The 16,017-nt window shown below is 35.6% G+C and overlaps 1 protein-coding gene across 2 annotated transcripts in view; it reads right to left on the bottom strand.

Annotated features, from left to right (window-relative positions):
• DGKB (diacylglycerol kinase beta) overlaps nucleotides 1-16,017 on the bottom strand; it is a 363,732-nt gene that overhangs the window by 187,180 nt on the left and 160,535 nt on the right. The window lies entirely within an intron of this gene.

Below are 16,017 nucleotides of genomic sequence, written 5' to 3'. Positions count from 1 at the left end.
AGTCAAGTCAGAGAGTATTAGTCGTCATTCACTGAGCTTTTTCATCTTATGACCTGCACAGATTTCCATAAGGTGAAGGCCAAAATGGACTATAGCATTTTTATTTGACTAGCATTTATGAATTCATGTATCATTATATAAATATTACCTTTGATTGAGATCTCATTAAAGGTCTCTCTATCTCATATGAAAATGTCAATAACACTCCTAAGAAGGGAAATGCCATTTAACTAAGGCTGTGCTTATAAATCTAATAACTTCAAAAATGATCATAGAAAATGACTTTTTTCTCATTAAACCCCTGTTGTTTAGTTTTTTGCCTTAAAAAAATGCTGAACTTTATTCAGAGATATTTTGCAATGAAAGCAGAAAATAGCAGTATTTGAAATGATAGCAATCTTCCTGAACTGCAGAACCATCAAAGGACTCTCCTGCCACTATGTTTCTTTTTGGCTTAACACAGCATTTTTTCTAAACGTTGGCAGAGCCTTTCCTCCTCTCAGTCTCATCACTTACTTGGCGTAAAAAGTGACAGAACAAAAGAAGTAGGATCACCACAGTGAAACTCATTGATATCAAGAGAGGCAAGTATAAACCCAGAGTCCAAAAGCAAATTATTTTTAATATTAGCCAACTTCTACCCAGGCATCAGTGCTTGTTGCTGGGTATATTCACTTCCCCAAAGATTCTCCAACCACTGCTCTTTGGGAAGTAGGGGTGCTTCCTTCCCTGCAGCCCTAGCATAAGTGAATGTGGTTGGATATTTCGCATCAGTGATAAATCAATGATAAATTGATAAATTGATAAATTGACACAGTGATAAATCTGTGTCAGGTCACAGACAACCTTTTCAAACAAAGAAACATGTCAATGAACATCTGATATCACCCCCTTTAACATGGAGTTTGCCTAAGAAGGAAAAATGGTAAAAGGAGCTCTTAGGCACCAGCTATGGGATTTTACAGATGCAAGGCAGCAGACCTTTTACCTGCTACTCTCTAAGGGAACCAAAATGCTGCAGGAACCTAAATAAGCCCTGTAGGGGTCAGAATTGACTTCCCAGGCTGTGTGTTTTACAGAATTTTTCTTCCCTTCAACCAAGATTGGTGGGGCTGGATCTATGTAATCTGTTGCACCTTTCTATTCCCAAGTACCAGACGTATAGAGGTCCACAGAATTCCAATTTGCATCTATTTCTTCAGACAACACCAAGACTTCTGCTATTTATTTCCTTTAGCATTCTGGATTACCTGATTTGTTTGAATGGATACACACCTAAGAAAGAAGTAATGTAGTAACATGCAATACCTATGGATTAAGTACCTTTTTAAACATGGGAAAAATCTGGCAAAGAATTTTTAGGGCAACAGCTCTAGACAGCAACTATAAACAGCTAATGCCATGATCAACTCCAAAGTGACTGGTGCCAATCCTGATGCTTCTCTTGTATCATGAGTTATAAGATATAACATTGTGAGTTACAGAGTACAGGGAAAAGGAAAACACGAAAAGCCAGAGCAGGAAAGTAAGGAGAGCATATGTGAATGCCCTAGAGAATCCAGCAGCTGAAGAGCTTTTCCTTCATCACTGTAGAGACCAGAATGGCTGCGTGAACAGTCTTTCCACAGCAGCAGTACTGCAGGTATATGCCAAGGACAGCCCTCTAGGCTGGAACCTCATTACCAGGATAGTACCAGAGCCTATCATGGAAAGGGTGCCCTGTTTACACTACATGGTTACTGAAGAGTGTGTATGTGGCTTGGTGGTGCTAAACCAAGGTGCAGGTGCAAGTGGTGCATACCCTACCATAGTGTACTGTGCAATAAGTGTTGATGTGATTGCACAGCTCTTGGTGGGAGCATCCTCCACAGTAAGACTGCCTAGCAGGATGCACTGGAAAGCACTGACTACAAGGTGTGGTCCTACGTCTTTCATTCTGGTGTGCCACGTCAGCCCAGTGACACCACCAGTAGTTACACAAAACAAGAGCATAAGTACAAAAATTTTGACCCATTCTTTGTTGTGTGATAAGCCTAAGTACTCTTGGGATTGTCACAGAAACAAAGAATATGCTGTTTTACCCTCATAACTCAAGTTTATATGAAGAAACTGTAAAACCACAAGCAGTGAATAGAGAGTTCCTTGGCTATGTGTCTGTAAAGGCTCTTTAGTACAAATTGTTCCAATAAGGACACAGAATAACTTATGTTCAGTAATTTGCCTCTAGTTCCACCTGATTTGGATGATAACATAAGACTAAGTGTTTCTTGGCTAAATCCACCCACTTTCAGTTTAGTTAAATCATGTTCCTTTTGGGACTTTGCCATAAAAATGTAGAAAACATGCAGATCTGGTGATATAAATAATATTTTTGTACCACTGGAATCTCAAAAGCTATCATGTCTCTAGATAAGTAAATAAAACTAAATGGCAGACGACTCTAGCTCTCTGAGATTTTTAGATATTTCCGCCATATTTCCTCCCTGTATAACATACATCATAAAATCAATAGTGCATATAATTTAAATGGCTGGTATACCATTGTTACTTTCATGTGTTTTGTGACATGAACTCTTCTCAGATATATGCAAATCTCTTAAAACTAAAAACTTCTTCCTAAATAATATTTGCCGGATTATTTTTTTTTTTTAAAAGAATCTCTCTGCTACCTAGGCTTAATATTGAGTGCAGATGCATACTGTACATATGACTGTATGGCTGATGCCAAAACAAAAATTTAACATCCAGTTCCTTTTTAAATCTGCAGAAGTGCCCACTTTAAATCTCAGAATTCTATGTTTATTTCTCTTCTTTATCCCTTTGTCTGTGGCCAGAATGCTTTTCTTGCTCTATTTTTGATTTATCTTTCTCCCTCATAGCATCAAGAAGACAACAGCTATGACTACATAACACACGCTAAAAGCATCATACCGTATTCATCATTCACCCAAAAGATTGATACCTTAGATGAATCTTCTACTTTTAACAGAAATTTTCAATGTAGTCAATGGGTGGACTGTTCTAAACCAAGCCAATTAGAATCAGAAGCCAGAGGAAAAAAATTCCAATGCTTACCACATTCTCATTTGCTAACCAATAAATAATTTAAGCAATTAATTAATTAGAATTTGTTTCTTAAATGTTTGCAATTAAATATCTATACATTTAATTTGATATAAAATTGATCTCCCTCTTTGTTACCTGTAATAGATTGGTTTTTATACTGTGTTCTCAGAAATAACTGGACTTCATGTCCTCAATGGGCACTTGAGTCTGCATGATCATGGTTTCTTTGGCAACTTTCAGCTACAGACAGGCAGTCTGGGAAGACCCAGTAGGTCTCTGGTAGACCTGTGAAGGCAAAATTCTGAGACAGGTTCTTTAATGGCGTGGGAAAAACATAAATGATATTGCCAGGGAGAAGCTGTTAAAGCAACTCATTTACATAAACTTGCTTACACATATCAGGATTAACTCTGATGTGAAAACACCATGATTACAATTTATATCTAAGCTATTTTTCACATGTTTTACATGTGTACACAGAGACTCAAGTTTTATAGCTTAGCCAGGTTAAAGTATCAGCATACACTCACCACACCTTTTGTTCTGTACAGCTTGTACATTTCATAAATTCCCTTTCCAGATGAAATTTACCTCTGTTGCTAGCCTCACTTCTTCCAAATCTCGGTCTTTTTTCTTCAAGTCATTTTATCAGTCCTCTAAGCTTCTTTCTACTTTAAGCTCACCAGGAGTCTTATGACCAGCCTTAACGCTTATTCACCTTACTCTTGACTTCCATATAAAGTGTTGTTGGCATCCACCTTTCCTCAACATATTCTTGTCATCACTAACAAGCAGAATTACAAAATCAAGACAAGGACTAAAATTTCAATTTCATTTGAATAGAGATGTTTCTCAGTCTGTGTGCAAAAAACCCACATAATATTTTCCTGATATCCTTGACATTTCTTTTAAGAACAACTAAGTATAACAGCATTAACAAGATGAACATACATCACAATTACATTATGATAATATGAATGAAATACTATAATGAAATCCTAATCATTACTTAGTATATTAGAAATTTCATATGGAGAAAATAATAACTTACATATATAATGAAAAATATTGTACTACGACTAATACAGTTTTAAGTTAATTACACACTGTGTAGCTGATTTAGTTGTATTTAGCTAAGGAGCTGTTCTGTGCACACTGCAGATTAATTATGTCTTTAGGCACATACTCTCATTTATAACTGTCACTTGCGACAGTAGCTGTTGGCTAGGCTGCTTTGTAGACCCTTCCTTTATGAAAACAAATAGCTCTCCTCCAAAAAAAAAACCCAACAAAACCAAGAAAAGCCCCACCCCCACCGCCATTAAAATCCCTGAATAAACAAGACTCAGAATCTCTACTACCTAATGCAAGCAAAGACAAAATATTGAGGACTGAAAGTTTCATTTTACTGCACTTCTGCCCATAAAATATCCTTTACGGTATCTGCTTAGTAAAGTTATAATGCCTCATTGCACTTTATTTAATACAACTATCAATCATGAAATTTAATATACATCCTCACAATTCTATAAACTGTTCGATTTTCAAAATCCCTTATGAATGAAGGAGAAGGATTTAGGTAACTGCCTAAGACTCTCCCAATGATTCTTCTTAGAAGTTTTTACTGAATATAGGAAACAAGTCACTTTCTAGCCTTTGATTTCACACCAGAAGAATAATTTTACATGGCAGGAATGGGTAATAAGTGATAGCTTAATAAGTGCATGAACTACTCATAAATCTAGAGCAAGTCTGGTTTTGTTCAAGGTATTCTCCATTGTTCTAACCTCATTATGAACAGTTAGATGCAAGAGAGCTTCAAATCCGTAAAATGCAGGAAAAAAAAAAAAATCTATGTGGGAAGATAGGAGGGGAAGAAGTTAGGTGAAAGTTAAACACACTATACTACTGTATGACTTTTTCAGGTTTATTGCATAACTGTCGGAGCGTCAATGACATTTTAAAGCAAATCTCGTAACCATCCCCACTTCCTGTGATTCTGTTTGAAGCGAGGACTAGTACATCTCAGGCAGATACCTTTGGGAGGAAGCACAGTTAGTGTGGCTGCTGTGCTCCTCCCATAACGTGGGGGGACACAGGCCAAACCAGTGACCAGTCTTCTAGGTCACTTTAGGACAAGCATGTGCCAGGAGAGTTCATCGCAGGGAAACAGACTACATCCAGTTTGAATTAAGGCTCCCAAACTGCGTGTTTTGTAGACAGAAGGGACTCAGCATCAATTGCTACACTCCTACTGAGCCAAATTACTTGCTAATTTAAATATAGCCCACAGAACTGTATTTTCACTGATCCTGACAAAAACCCGCAGTGAATTCAGCAGACCAGTATTCTCACTGCATTATAAGGGAAATCACACACACAATTCTCAATCAGTCTATATAACATACATGTATATTTTCAGGAAGTTCCAGCACACATTCACATTTTAGCATTATAACTGCAATAAATAAATAGCCAAACAAACAGTAGGAATAATCTAAATCCTTTGAATTTCTTTGTACTTATATAAAGCACAAGAAATGGTACCTAAGAAAAGAATCATTTTTTGTGGTAGTTAAGTTTCATTAAGTAGTAGAGTAAGCTATGAACATACCTTTACACATCACATGTAGTACAGCGCAGCTCTCTTACCAGCATACCCAGATACACCTTATGGATAGTAGAAGGTTATGATGACAAGAGGGATTTACAAGGTAAACTAAATCCACAGTGGTAGAAGGAAACTAGCTAGCAGGAAACACCACCAGCAGTGTTGCAATAAAGATATTACCAACCCTAAGGCTAAGTATTTCTAGTTATGGAATTCACCTTCTCCATGCTCAGGGAAACATCATCACACAGCAGCAAGGGGAAACCTTCAGAGACGCTCCTATAGCTCCTTATCTATGAATTATTCTACAGAGCCAGATTTCCATGGCATGTAGTATATGTATGTGGCTTTCTGGCATACAAAACAAATAACCACCTGCAACAAAAAAAACTGTATTATCCCCTGCACCACTCCTATTTGCCATAGGATCTAAAATTTCTGCAGAAGAATTTCAATAGCAACAAAAGCTGAAAAAAGTAAAAATAGTTTAAACATGCAAAGAGCAAAAGCCTATAAAAATAACTAATTTGTAAAAGAATAGCAATGTTTGGAGATTAAACAAGATAACTATAAATTGAACTACCAATAACTTTTGAAGACGACAGTATTTTAAATCTGGGATTGAAGCTGTTCTGAACATAATCCTGAAAGAGAGCAGAATTCTCTCCACAGACAGAGCAACCACTTCTACAGATTTGGCTAGAAGACTGAGGTTATGATATACCCAACATCAACACAGATATATTTACATTCATACATAGATGAATTGTTCATTCTCTTAACCCTTTTTGCAGGAAAAAAAGTGATTTGGATTAGAAAGTAATAATATTGTTTATTATGAAGTGTTCTGTCCCTCACTGGCACAGAAATAAAGCAATATATTACAGTATTCCATTAGCACATTCAAAGTGATGATTAGGATTCACAAAATCACTTAAGCATGTGCTTATATTCATATTAGTTCAGGAAACTAATAAACGTGATTTTTAGTTATGTATACCCACAAATCTCACTCAAATAATGAAATAGCTTACACTAAATGCCTAGAATTCAACATGTGCATTTGTCCAGTCATACTAATGAAACTGTAGAAAATGGTTAAAAAATTAACCAAGTATTTAAATGCTTCACTAGATCAGGAAATTTTAAACACATACTCAAATGCCACATTAAATTAGTGTTAAGTTGTGCATGAGCTTAAATTCTGCATTGAATCAGGGACTAAATAGCAAACGTCCTTAGAATATTTTTCTACAGGGGAAAAAAATAATTCCTTTTAACCACCATAAACAGCAAAATGCTATGGGGCTTTGAAATTTCAAAATGTGTGGCTACCACGAACTAAAATTAATTCCATTTTGTAAATGATATATACTCTAATAAACTACATTTAAAAAAAGAGAAATAATTATACTGTGAAATAACATAGATTAAATAAAAGATGATGAGATTACACTGCCAGTTAGAGGAACAACCCTACATAGACTCTGCTATTTGTGACTAAAAATTCTGACAGCCAAAGTTTCTAGTGATGCTAATGAAATATCCTTTAACAAGAAAAGCCAAAAATATGGCTTCTATGTAAGATTTTTCTAACAGGTTTTTGGATTTTTTTCTTTTTTTCAGTTTTGCAAAAGTAAAATAAAAAGAACTAAGGAGATATAATGGAAGTGGAGTTTGATGACTTAGAGTATAGCGATGGGGAAGCAGACCCATAACAAGTTCAAATTTATGATTATGAGAATTAAGCAGTCATATTTTTCCCCACTGGCAGAATAAGAGGCTCTTAGTGACTGGTTAAGGCTGAATGATATTAAATCATGACCGTGCAAATATATATTTGATAGTGCATTTTGATAGTAACATATTAAGTGTCATAAAAGTACACTTGTCTTTGTCGTAGACCTTTACTACTTTGTGATAATAATTTTGCAGAAAACACAGCCTGACTGTAGTATTAAAGAAGTTTCCCCTCTACCTGATAACTGACTGGGGTCTTTTTTATTAAACCAGCATATAATACTGACTTGTGTCTCAAAGAACTTACAGAACATTTCTTCCAGGCACATTCATATAACTTATTGCCTTAACTAAATACACTTGCAAAAAATATTTTTGTTGTAGATCATACAAGTGAGAATATCATCATATTGCTATGATATCAATTATCATGTAGTAAAGACTGAACGAAAGACTGAGGTGTTCTACTTGCATAAGTTCTGTTTTAGCATTAAAATTATGTACATATTGATGTTAGAGAAGTCATTTATAGTAGTGGAACTTTCTGAATTGCCACGTACAAGTTAATCAACTGGACAAAAACAACAGATGGAACAGGACTCTGGATATCACAGTTCTCTTCCAGGTTACTATCTTAATTATTGTCCTAGAGCATTCCACTATTTTTTTCAAATCAATATGTTCTTGTGTATGTGTTTGCACAGGTATTCAAAGTTTCAGCTGAAAGGATGTTAGCAGATTCTGATTTAAATCCTGTCTCAGTAACTAGACAGATCTGATGTTTTCACATCTTAAGTATCTTGTACAAGTGAAATAGTCTGAGTAAGATTAGCTATAGCTTTAAGCTGGCTAAGGAGCTTGATTCTGTTGATGATTCTTTAGGATATGTATGCAGAAGAGCACCAATAGTAAAGATCCCAAGCAGGGGGCCTAAAGCATGCACTCAGCTGATCAGCCTAGACCAGGAAGGAGCAATTCTGGGTCTACAAAGAGTGTAAGCCTCTGAGGGACTCTACTGTTATCCTCAGAGAGAGCATTACTTTTGCAGTCCTTCTGGCCAGATTAGGCAATCCACCCAAGTGTGAACAGAGTAAATATGTATTTTTTTACCTATGTAACAGATACATAACTTGGTAAAAAAAATAAGTTAGTTTAAAATTTGGATGGAATTTAAAATTTAAATTTAAAATTTGGACGGAATGCCCAAGAGGAACGAAATTGAGGTGAAAATCAGAGAGTTACCTAAACAGTCACTTATAAAGAACATTTCTAGTTAAATGCAAGGATATACAACAGCTGCTAGTACAGTCCTTTATAGGCGCTATCTGTAAATACCGATCATTACTATAGCATTTGGTTTGGTCTTACACCTCGAATACTGCACTGACACCAATGAGACCTGTTTTCATTTCAGACTGGTATCTATCATTTTTACATAGGGAAGTTTGCACTATTCCACACTTTAAATTTTAAGGCAAATTATGCTACCTATCTTGGTAATATTTCTTTCTATACAAACTTGTACTAAAAGACAATACAGCTGTTTACAAGATCAGTTTATATGCTCAAACACTCTTAATTACAGAGCTGCAAGGGACTTGGTAGCATATACTCTGTAACATCCTATGCAGTTACAAAAAAATCAGATGATAGTTAAACAGTGTTATTATTAGTTTATCTCCTATTAACATCAGGTAAATTTACTATTTATTTAAAAGAAAAAGAAAGAAAACAAAGGAAGAAAATGTTTATGGTAAAATATTTTCAGTACTGATTCATGTTGACCTAATTTTGGCTCCATAAAGGCTTTAAACTAATTCAGTAGCAGAACAGTAAATTCAAAATTATGCTTGTTTCTGGAAAACCTACTTTAGGACTCTCATCTTAACAGCAATGGAAATCTATTCATAATTTTTTTCAGCATTATTACTCACAAAATGGAAAACAATACAAAGTGCTATGAGTAACTATAAAGGAAGTCAATGCCAGATAGCTGAATTTTTTGGTTTAAACATTTTCAGTCTTTTTGAGGTCAGTCGTCATCGGCATACTATTATTTTTCAATAATATTTTCAAGTTTTTTTGCATAAGTGTACACGATCAAGGTCTAGCAAAGTTGGCTTCTGTGGAATGATGCTTGGTACTCAGCTGACTACCTTTGTGTCTTTGGGTTGGCCAACAGCTATTTGCCTCAGTGAAGGGTGAGCCTCTGAAGTAAAGTACTCACCTATCTTTAGGAATAAGAACTGTTCATTGTGAGACATCCAGTAGCAATGAGATTTTTTAAAAAGGACTCCATTATTGGTTTTGCCTGATTTCTCTGGGGGTTTTTGTTTGGGGTTTTTTTGTTGTGGTTTTGTAACCTTCAGTGAATGTGTGGCAGTTACAGCACTGCCAGCAGTCCCAAATTTGGTAAATCAGGATAATTTGGCTAATTTTCCAGGAACTTTTATTGAATAATCCACGTGCAAATCAGTTACAAAAAATGATTTTTACAAAAGTATGAGTGTTTTTCCTATCCTGTATAATCATATCAGTCAATAGACTTTGCCTAGTTTATATTATTTCTGAACTTTTAATCAACTAACTCAAACCCTCAACCTCCACTGTGATTTTGCCTACACAATTCCACTTCCATCCTGCATGTCTATGGCTTGTTCCTAGAATTCCTGTGGTACTCCTGCCCCTCCCAAGTATTAGAAGGTGGTCAAGGTAGACAGAAACACTGATTCATTTCTCCTGAATACCCACCTTGAAGAGAAAGCACAGTAAGCTTAAGCAGCAGACATTTGTTGTGAGCTCTCCTGTTTTTCCTATCCCTAAGTATACAAAATGGCTTCTTCCTCCACCAACACGTTCTTTTCAACCAAGTATTTAGTGAAAGTCGAGGTTCCTAAGGTTTAGTCAAAATGGAACATTTAATGATGCATTCTTTGAGAATGCTTTTATCAAAATACCAGTTTTGTCTCACTTTGAGACAATCATTTGAGAAACACTAAAAATAAGCATTGTAACTTCCCTACATATTTAACATTCTTCAATAACTTCCCCATAAAAGATACATAGCATTGACAGTCTCTCCATTTGAATTGATTATTATGTAACTAAAATTGCTTGACAACTAAGCTACTCTTCCCTGAGCTTAAAGGATTGTTTCTTCACATCTAAGCATTGCACAAATTTTTTGACTGTGTCATTATGTGGTTTGATGTTGGTGCAGATACAAGTTCTTCTCAAGGTAACAGAGACTGTTCTGATGTTGTTTTCTTGTTTCCTGGTTTTATGCGAGGGTTTGCCTCACTGTCTGTTGGTCATTCATCTTCCACATCCTACTTCTCAGGTCTCACTCAGCAAATGAGTATTTCACGATCTTCCATTTTTATCTGGTTTATGTGTACTCAAATTTGGTACCTTTATTGTGTATTTCATGGAATATATGCCCATCCATCTTATAATTGACAATATGTATTTCTGCTTTGTTGGGACTGCAGGACTGTCTGGTGAAAATGGTTTGATCCTGGCAAGATCTGAGATTAGACCTGTGAGGAATCAGTTGTAAAAATAGGGTTTATTTTTAAAGGCTATCTATATCTACTTTATTCCTCTTATTGTTGTCAGTTTTAGTAATGTTGGCATGTAGTCATAAGTATATGGGGTTTTGGTTTAAGGATTTTGTTTTAGGTTTTGGGGTGGAGTTTGTTTTTTTAAAGTTCAAGCATTGAACTGAAAAGTTATTACTGAATTTGTGAAAATATTTCTATATGCTAAGATAACGTGCTGTATAATTGATTAGCAAAGGGTTTTTTTTAATACAGGTCTGGGTTAGACATGGAAAATAGCTAGGATAAAACAAACTAGATATTCAGAAGTACTATAGTACAAAAGCTTATCTGAAGTAACTGTCCACATATACATGTTGACCCACAGTTAATGCTAAGCAGCTGAGTGCTTGAAGTAGCATAAATTATGTTGTTTTATCCATGGGGAAAAGGCTAACCCTGACAATCACCATGAGAAGCTGACATACTTTGTCTACGTACACACTCCCTCTAATACTTTATAACCTCAGGAAGTTGACTAAATGATGTGATGTGACTGAGATTTGATTACTGCAGGAACTGCAGAAACACATCGCAAGCCCACTGTCTAGAAAACAGTCTGTGGTGACACGCTAACACTGAACCCTGTCTTTGATGACCACCATGATAATATCAACCTAGTGCATGAAAGTATGACTGTTAAAGCAGGTTGTGTAGCTTATGGGGAAAATAACTTTTTTCTTTCTTTCCCAAAATATATCAGTAACTGTTCCTGCCACTGTCTGACAGTTGGCCTGATGTTTCCTGCCTCTATCATGCCTGCTTATTTATCCTTTAATAGTATCAGCTATGTTTGTCCAACTCACTGAATCTGTGCCTTTCCAAGACAAGCTTCCATTTTCAGATGGCCCTACTATATTCTTGAGGAGGTTTTTTGTTTTGGCTTGGGTTTGGGCTTTGGGTTTTTTTTTTGTTTTCTTGGGGTTTGTTGTTGTTTGTTTGTTTTTTTGAGGGGAGGCTGTTGGGCTTTTTTAGAGCAAATATGACTTGATTACTTCAATACACATTTTTCTGGAATATTTGGTTTGTTTCAGTGACTCCAGTATTATTGGGAAGCAGATGGAACTTCTCTCCTGGTATCTTGCCACCCTGACAGAATGATGGATGTAAGCACTTGAAAAATCTTTATCTTATTCTACATTGCTCTTAGATGGTTTCTAGCTCCTGCTTTCAAACTGACACACAGCTTGGCTTACGTTTTTTATGGTTCTTCCATGCTTTGTGCTTTCATCAAGTTTAACCTTGCACATAGTCATTCAGCTACTACAGCTCACTTTGTTTCTTCTTCCCCTGTACTTATACATGGTATAGTACATATGTACATATCAGGGCTCTAAGACTGGTGTAGAAAAAAACCCCTTTTTTGGCTTGAACATACTAATCAAACTTTTCGTATAAACACTCTAGTGTCAAGAATTCCTTTTAAACTTCATGTATCACTTTCCTTCCAATAGCTAAATTGCCTTCTGATTGCTGCCTATGATAAAATAACTGTATTTGTAGATGAGAAGAGAGCAATGGATGTCATGCTCAATTTCAGTGAGGTTTTGAACACCATCTACCCCAGCATTCTTGTATCTGAGCTGGGATGTTGTGGTTTTGATTGGTGGAAAATAGCTTAAAAAAAAAAAGACTGGCTGGATGAGCTGACTCACAGGCTACAAGAGAAACTTCATGGAGATCTAATAGCAGCCTGCAAGTACCTGTGAGGAGGTTATCATGATAAGAAAGCTAGCCTCTTCACATTGGCATATAACGGGAGGATGTGAGACAAAGAATATAAGTTGAAACAAGAGAGATTCAGATTGAATATAAGGAAAAACATCTCCACCATAACGACAGTAAAGCACCAGAACAGGTTGCTCAGAGAGGTTGTGCCATTGCAACTCTTGGAGGGTTTAAAGACCCTAAAGGATAAAGCCCTGAGCAACGTGATCTGCTCTCATAGCTGACCCTGCTCAGAACAGGAGATTGGACTAACAGTTTCCTGCGATCCCTTCCAACCTGAATTATGGTCCTAAAGCACTAAGAGGCCCATGTCAAGCAAAATTTTATTGAGTTTACTCCTCTGGCCTTTCTAAGCATACATTGAGATTGTGTGTTGTCAAGTACAATTCCTGACATACTGTTACAAAATTCATACAGTGGGTTCTATTCATATCGGATTAGAGACTGTGCATATTATTTGGCATCAATCTGTGAGGCAATGCGCAATATATGTAGGCTACCGTTAGTTTTCACAGCTCCTTGGAGAAACAGTAAAAATTAAAAGAGGGTGTAATTCAATTAAATGTATTTTTCTACGTGTAGACAGGAAAAATCACCTATGAAAAACCCAAATGAGATATGAAGTAGTGGTTCTTCTGAATAGTATCTGAAATTAACAATGAACTGCAAGTCAAATATGAATCAAGAAAATCATGCTAATATTAAGAGGGCTAATTTTTCTTAATAAAGGTATCCTCTGCAAGACATAAATTAATTCCTCTTTTCCACTCAGTGCTGATAAGACACCAAATGCAGCATTGTGTCTAATTGGGAGCACTACTGTTCCAGTAAGCCATGAACCAAAGGGAGTAATTGGATTGAATTCTCATGTTTTATTTGAACACAGAAAAAAACGACACATATGATCAGATGTCTAGAAAACATTTTCTGTGACTAAAGGTTGAAGAAATTGGAGATAGAATGGGTACATAACACAAGACTAAGAGATGGTCTGATAGACCTTCTAGTAGGTAATAAGTAGTATAACAGACGAAGGGAATAATTTGTATTCTTTCTCTACTCCATACCAAAAAAAATGAGCTGGGCACAAACTACACCAAGACTACTCAGGTTAGATACGATGAAGACACTTCAGACTAAGGACAACAAAGTAATACAGTAGGTCATCACAGGCAAATTTCCTTTACTGGGAATTCCTAGAGACAAACTGGATAAACATCTGTCAGGAATTAGCCAAGTGCTACTGATGCCACCTTAGGGAAAGGAGAAAATAGTCATCTATTTTTTATGTTTCCAAGAATAACACCATCTATGATATCAATCTTTTTAGTTTCCCTTAACATAACATTAACGGCAGCAGTAGTATTTTTTTGCTATAGACTTAACTCCAGTTACATTCTTGGGTATCAGCAGCTATAAACTGGTGCGCAGCATGGTGGTAGATTGCTGCTTTTCCAGTTCAGTACTTGCCAAAGTTTGTATTAGGCACCAACTGCTAAAAGCAATTTTGCTTTTATGAAATTAGTTTTACTTTAGTTAAAGTTTGAGTACTTTGCCTATTTGATTACACAAAGATTTTTGCCTGGCTTATCAAGAGTTGTTATGAATGCCACCTAATATATGAATTACACAATTTTAGCAAGTCTAAGATCTGATTTCTGATTTTCTCCATTTGCTTTGTCTTATTCACACCAACAAAATTGTAAACCAGGCTTTTTAATGTATTCCCATGCATGACAAATATGGCAGATCTTATTCCTTAAAAAAAGTGATTTTGCAATTTTAGAAGCTTTCCTCAGTGTAATGAATTGTCCACTCCTGGTATAATTTTCTAGTGCTCACATTTCTATTATGTGAAGAATCATTAGTTTTATATTATTAAATTAATTAATTTAAAGTTTCTAACTGAAAACTGAATCTTCTGGTTGTCCATGGAGCCTGGCGTATAAAGCAGAGGCTGCTGTTTTCCTGCAGTATTCTACAAGTAGTTTACATTGCCCTTAATAGTATTATGATCTTGCCACTGTATAATTTCAGTTCAAATTTTTTTCTTGAATGCAATTCTGTTTTCTTCCCTTAAAAAATGCTAAAGGACTCTTTGAAGCCTAGCACATTCGCAGATGTCCCAGTATCTACTTGGCATTCAATTTCCTGTTTCTGTGCTGTGTCCTTACACATGGTGCTACTCTACATTTTAGAAACCATTTAAATTGCACTTAAAATGAACTTAATTTTGCACTAGTTTTGGTGCATGTACTTTGCACTTATATACTTATATATATTATATATATTAGTTTTATGTACTAATTTCTGTTATTTCTGTTGCCTCTAGTTGTTCAAAGCAAATGCAGAGAACAACAGAGACTAAAATCCAAACTATACAAGCAAAAAAACCCTTAACAAGAATTTGCTATTACTTAAATATCTTAAACTTGGGGAGACCTGATTAATTGTTTTTTTCAGCATTTTCATATCTTTTAAGGAATAGACTGTCTCTGCATGTTGCTGACAGGCACTATATAAAAATTACTAAATTGCTATTAATATGAAAAAAATTTCATCAATGACTTAAAGCTGAGACAGAAGCTTGTTAATGCTGAAGTGTAGTGATGAAACAAACTAAGCATATATCCTTAATTTCCTTGGGTTTACAATGTTGTATATTGTATTTCTCATTAAAACACTTTTCTGCAGCATTTTGAAATACTGGATTGCAGAATTAGATGTCCTGTAAAAGTGGATTTTGATTTTTATTAAAAAGTAATATACATATTCATGTAATGTATGTGGAACAAGTTGATTTCAGAACAGCTAGCGCTAGCTATTGGAGAACATGTTCCCAAGTTAATTAGACTTCATTTGTGTCCGAGTTAAAAATCTTAATGATGAACTATTAAATCTGTGAAATTTGGACTTCATCACAGTCTTCCTTCTGCTTGTGTCTGAAAGCATATCCAAAGCAAAAGGATGAAGAGTCAGACTGGACACCCCTAATTCCCCTCATATACTCAGTGTGGGGAGCAGATATAATGGGAAACCACAGAGAAGCACAAGCCGGAGATGCTGTTCCTAAGACACAAAGACCTTAAACCCTTTTTCCTCATAATTCATTCTAACTGTGAACATACCCATAAGACAGAACCAAGAAGATACTTGTGGGATTTTTTATATTATTGTATTTTATTACTTAAAAGTTCCCTAAATAAATAAAGAATGCCACTGTTCTTTTAAGCATCTCTGATTATGTCAATACTAACAGAAAATGTTACTTAG

This window comes from Falco peregrinus, chromosome 5, assembly GCF_023634155.1.
Source record: "Falco peregrinus isolate bFalPer1 chromosome 5, bFalPer1.pri, whole genome shotgun sequence".
NCBI classification, from domain to species: Eukaryota; Metazoa; Chordata; class Aves; order Falconiformes; family Falconidae; genus Falco; species Falco peregrinus.
The sequence above is the reverse complement of the archived record's forward strand: the minus strand, read 5'-3'. Positions and strand labels throughout refer to the sequence as shown.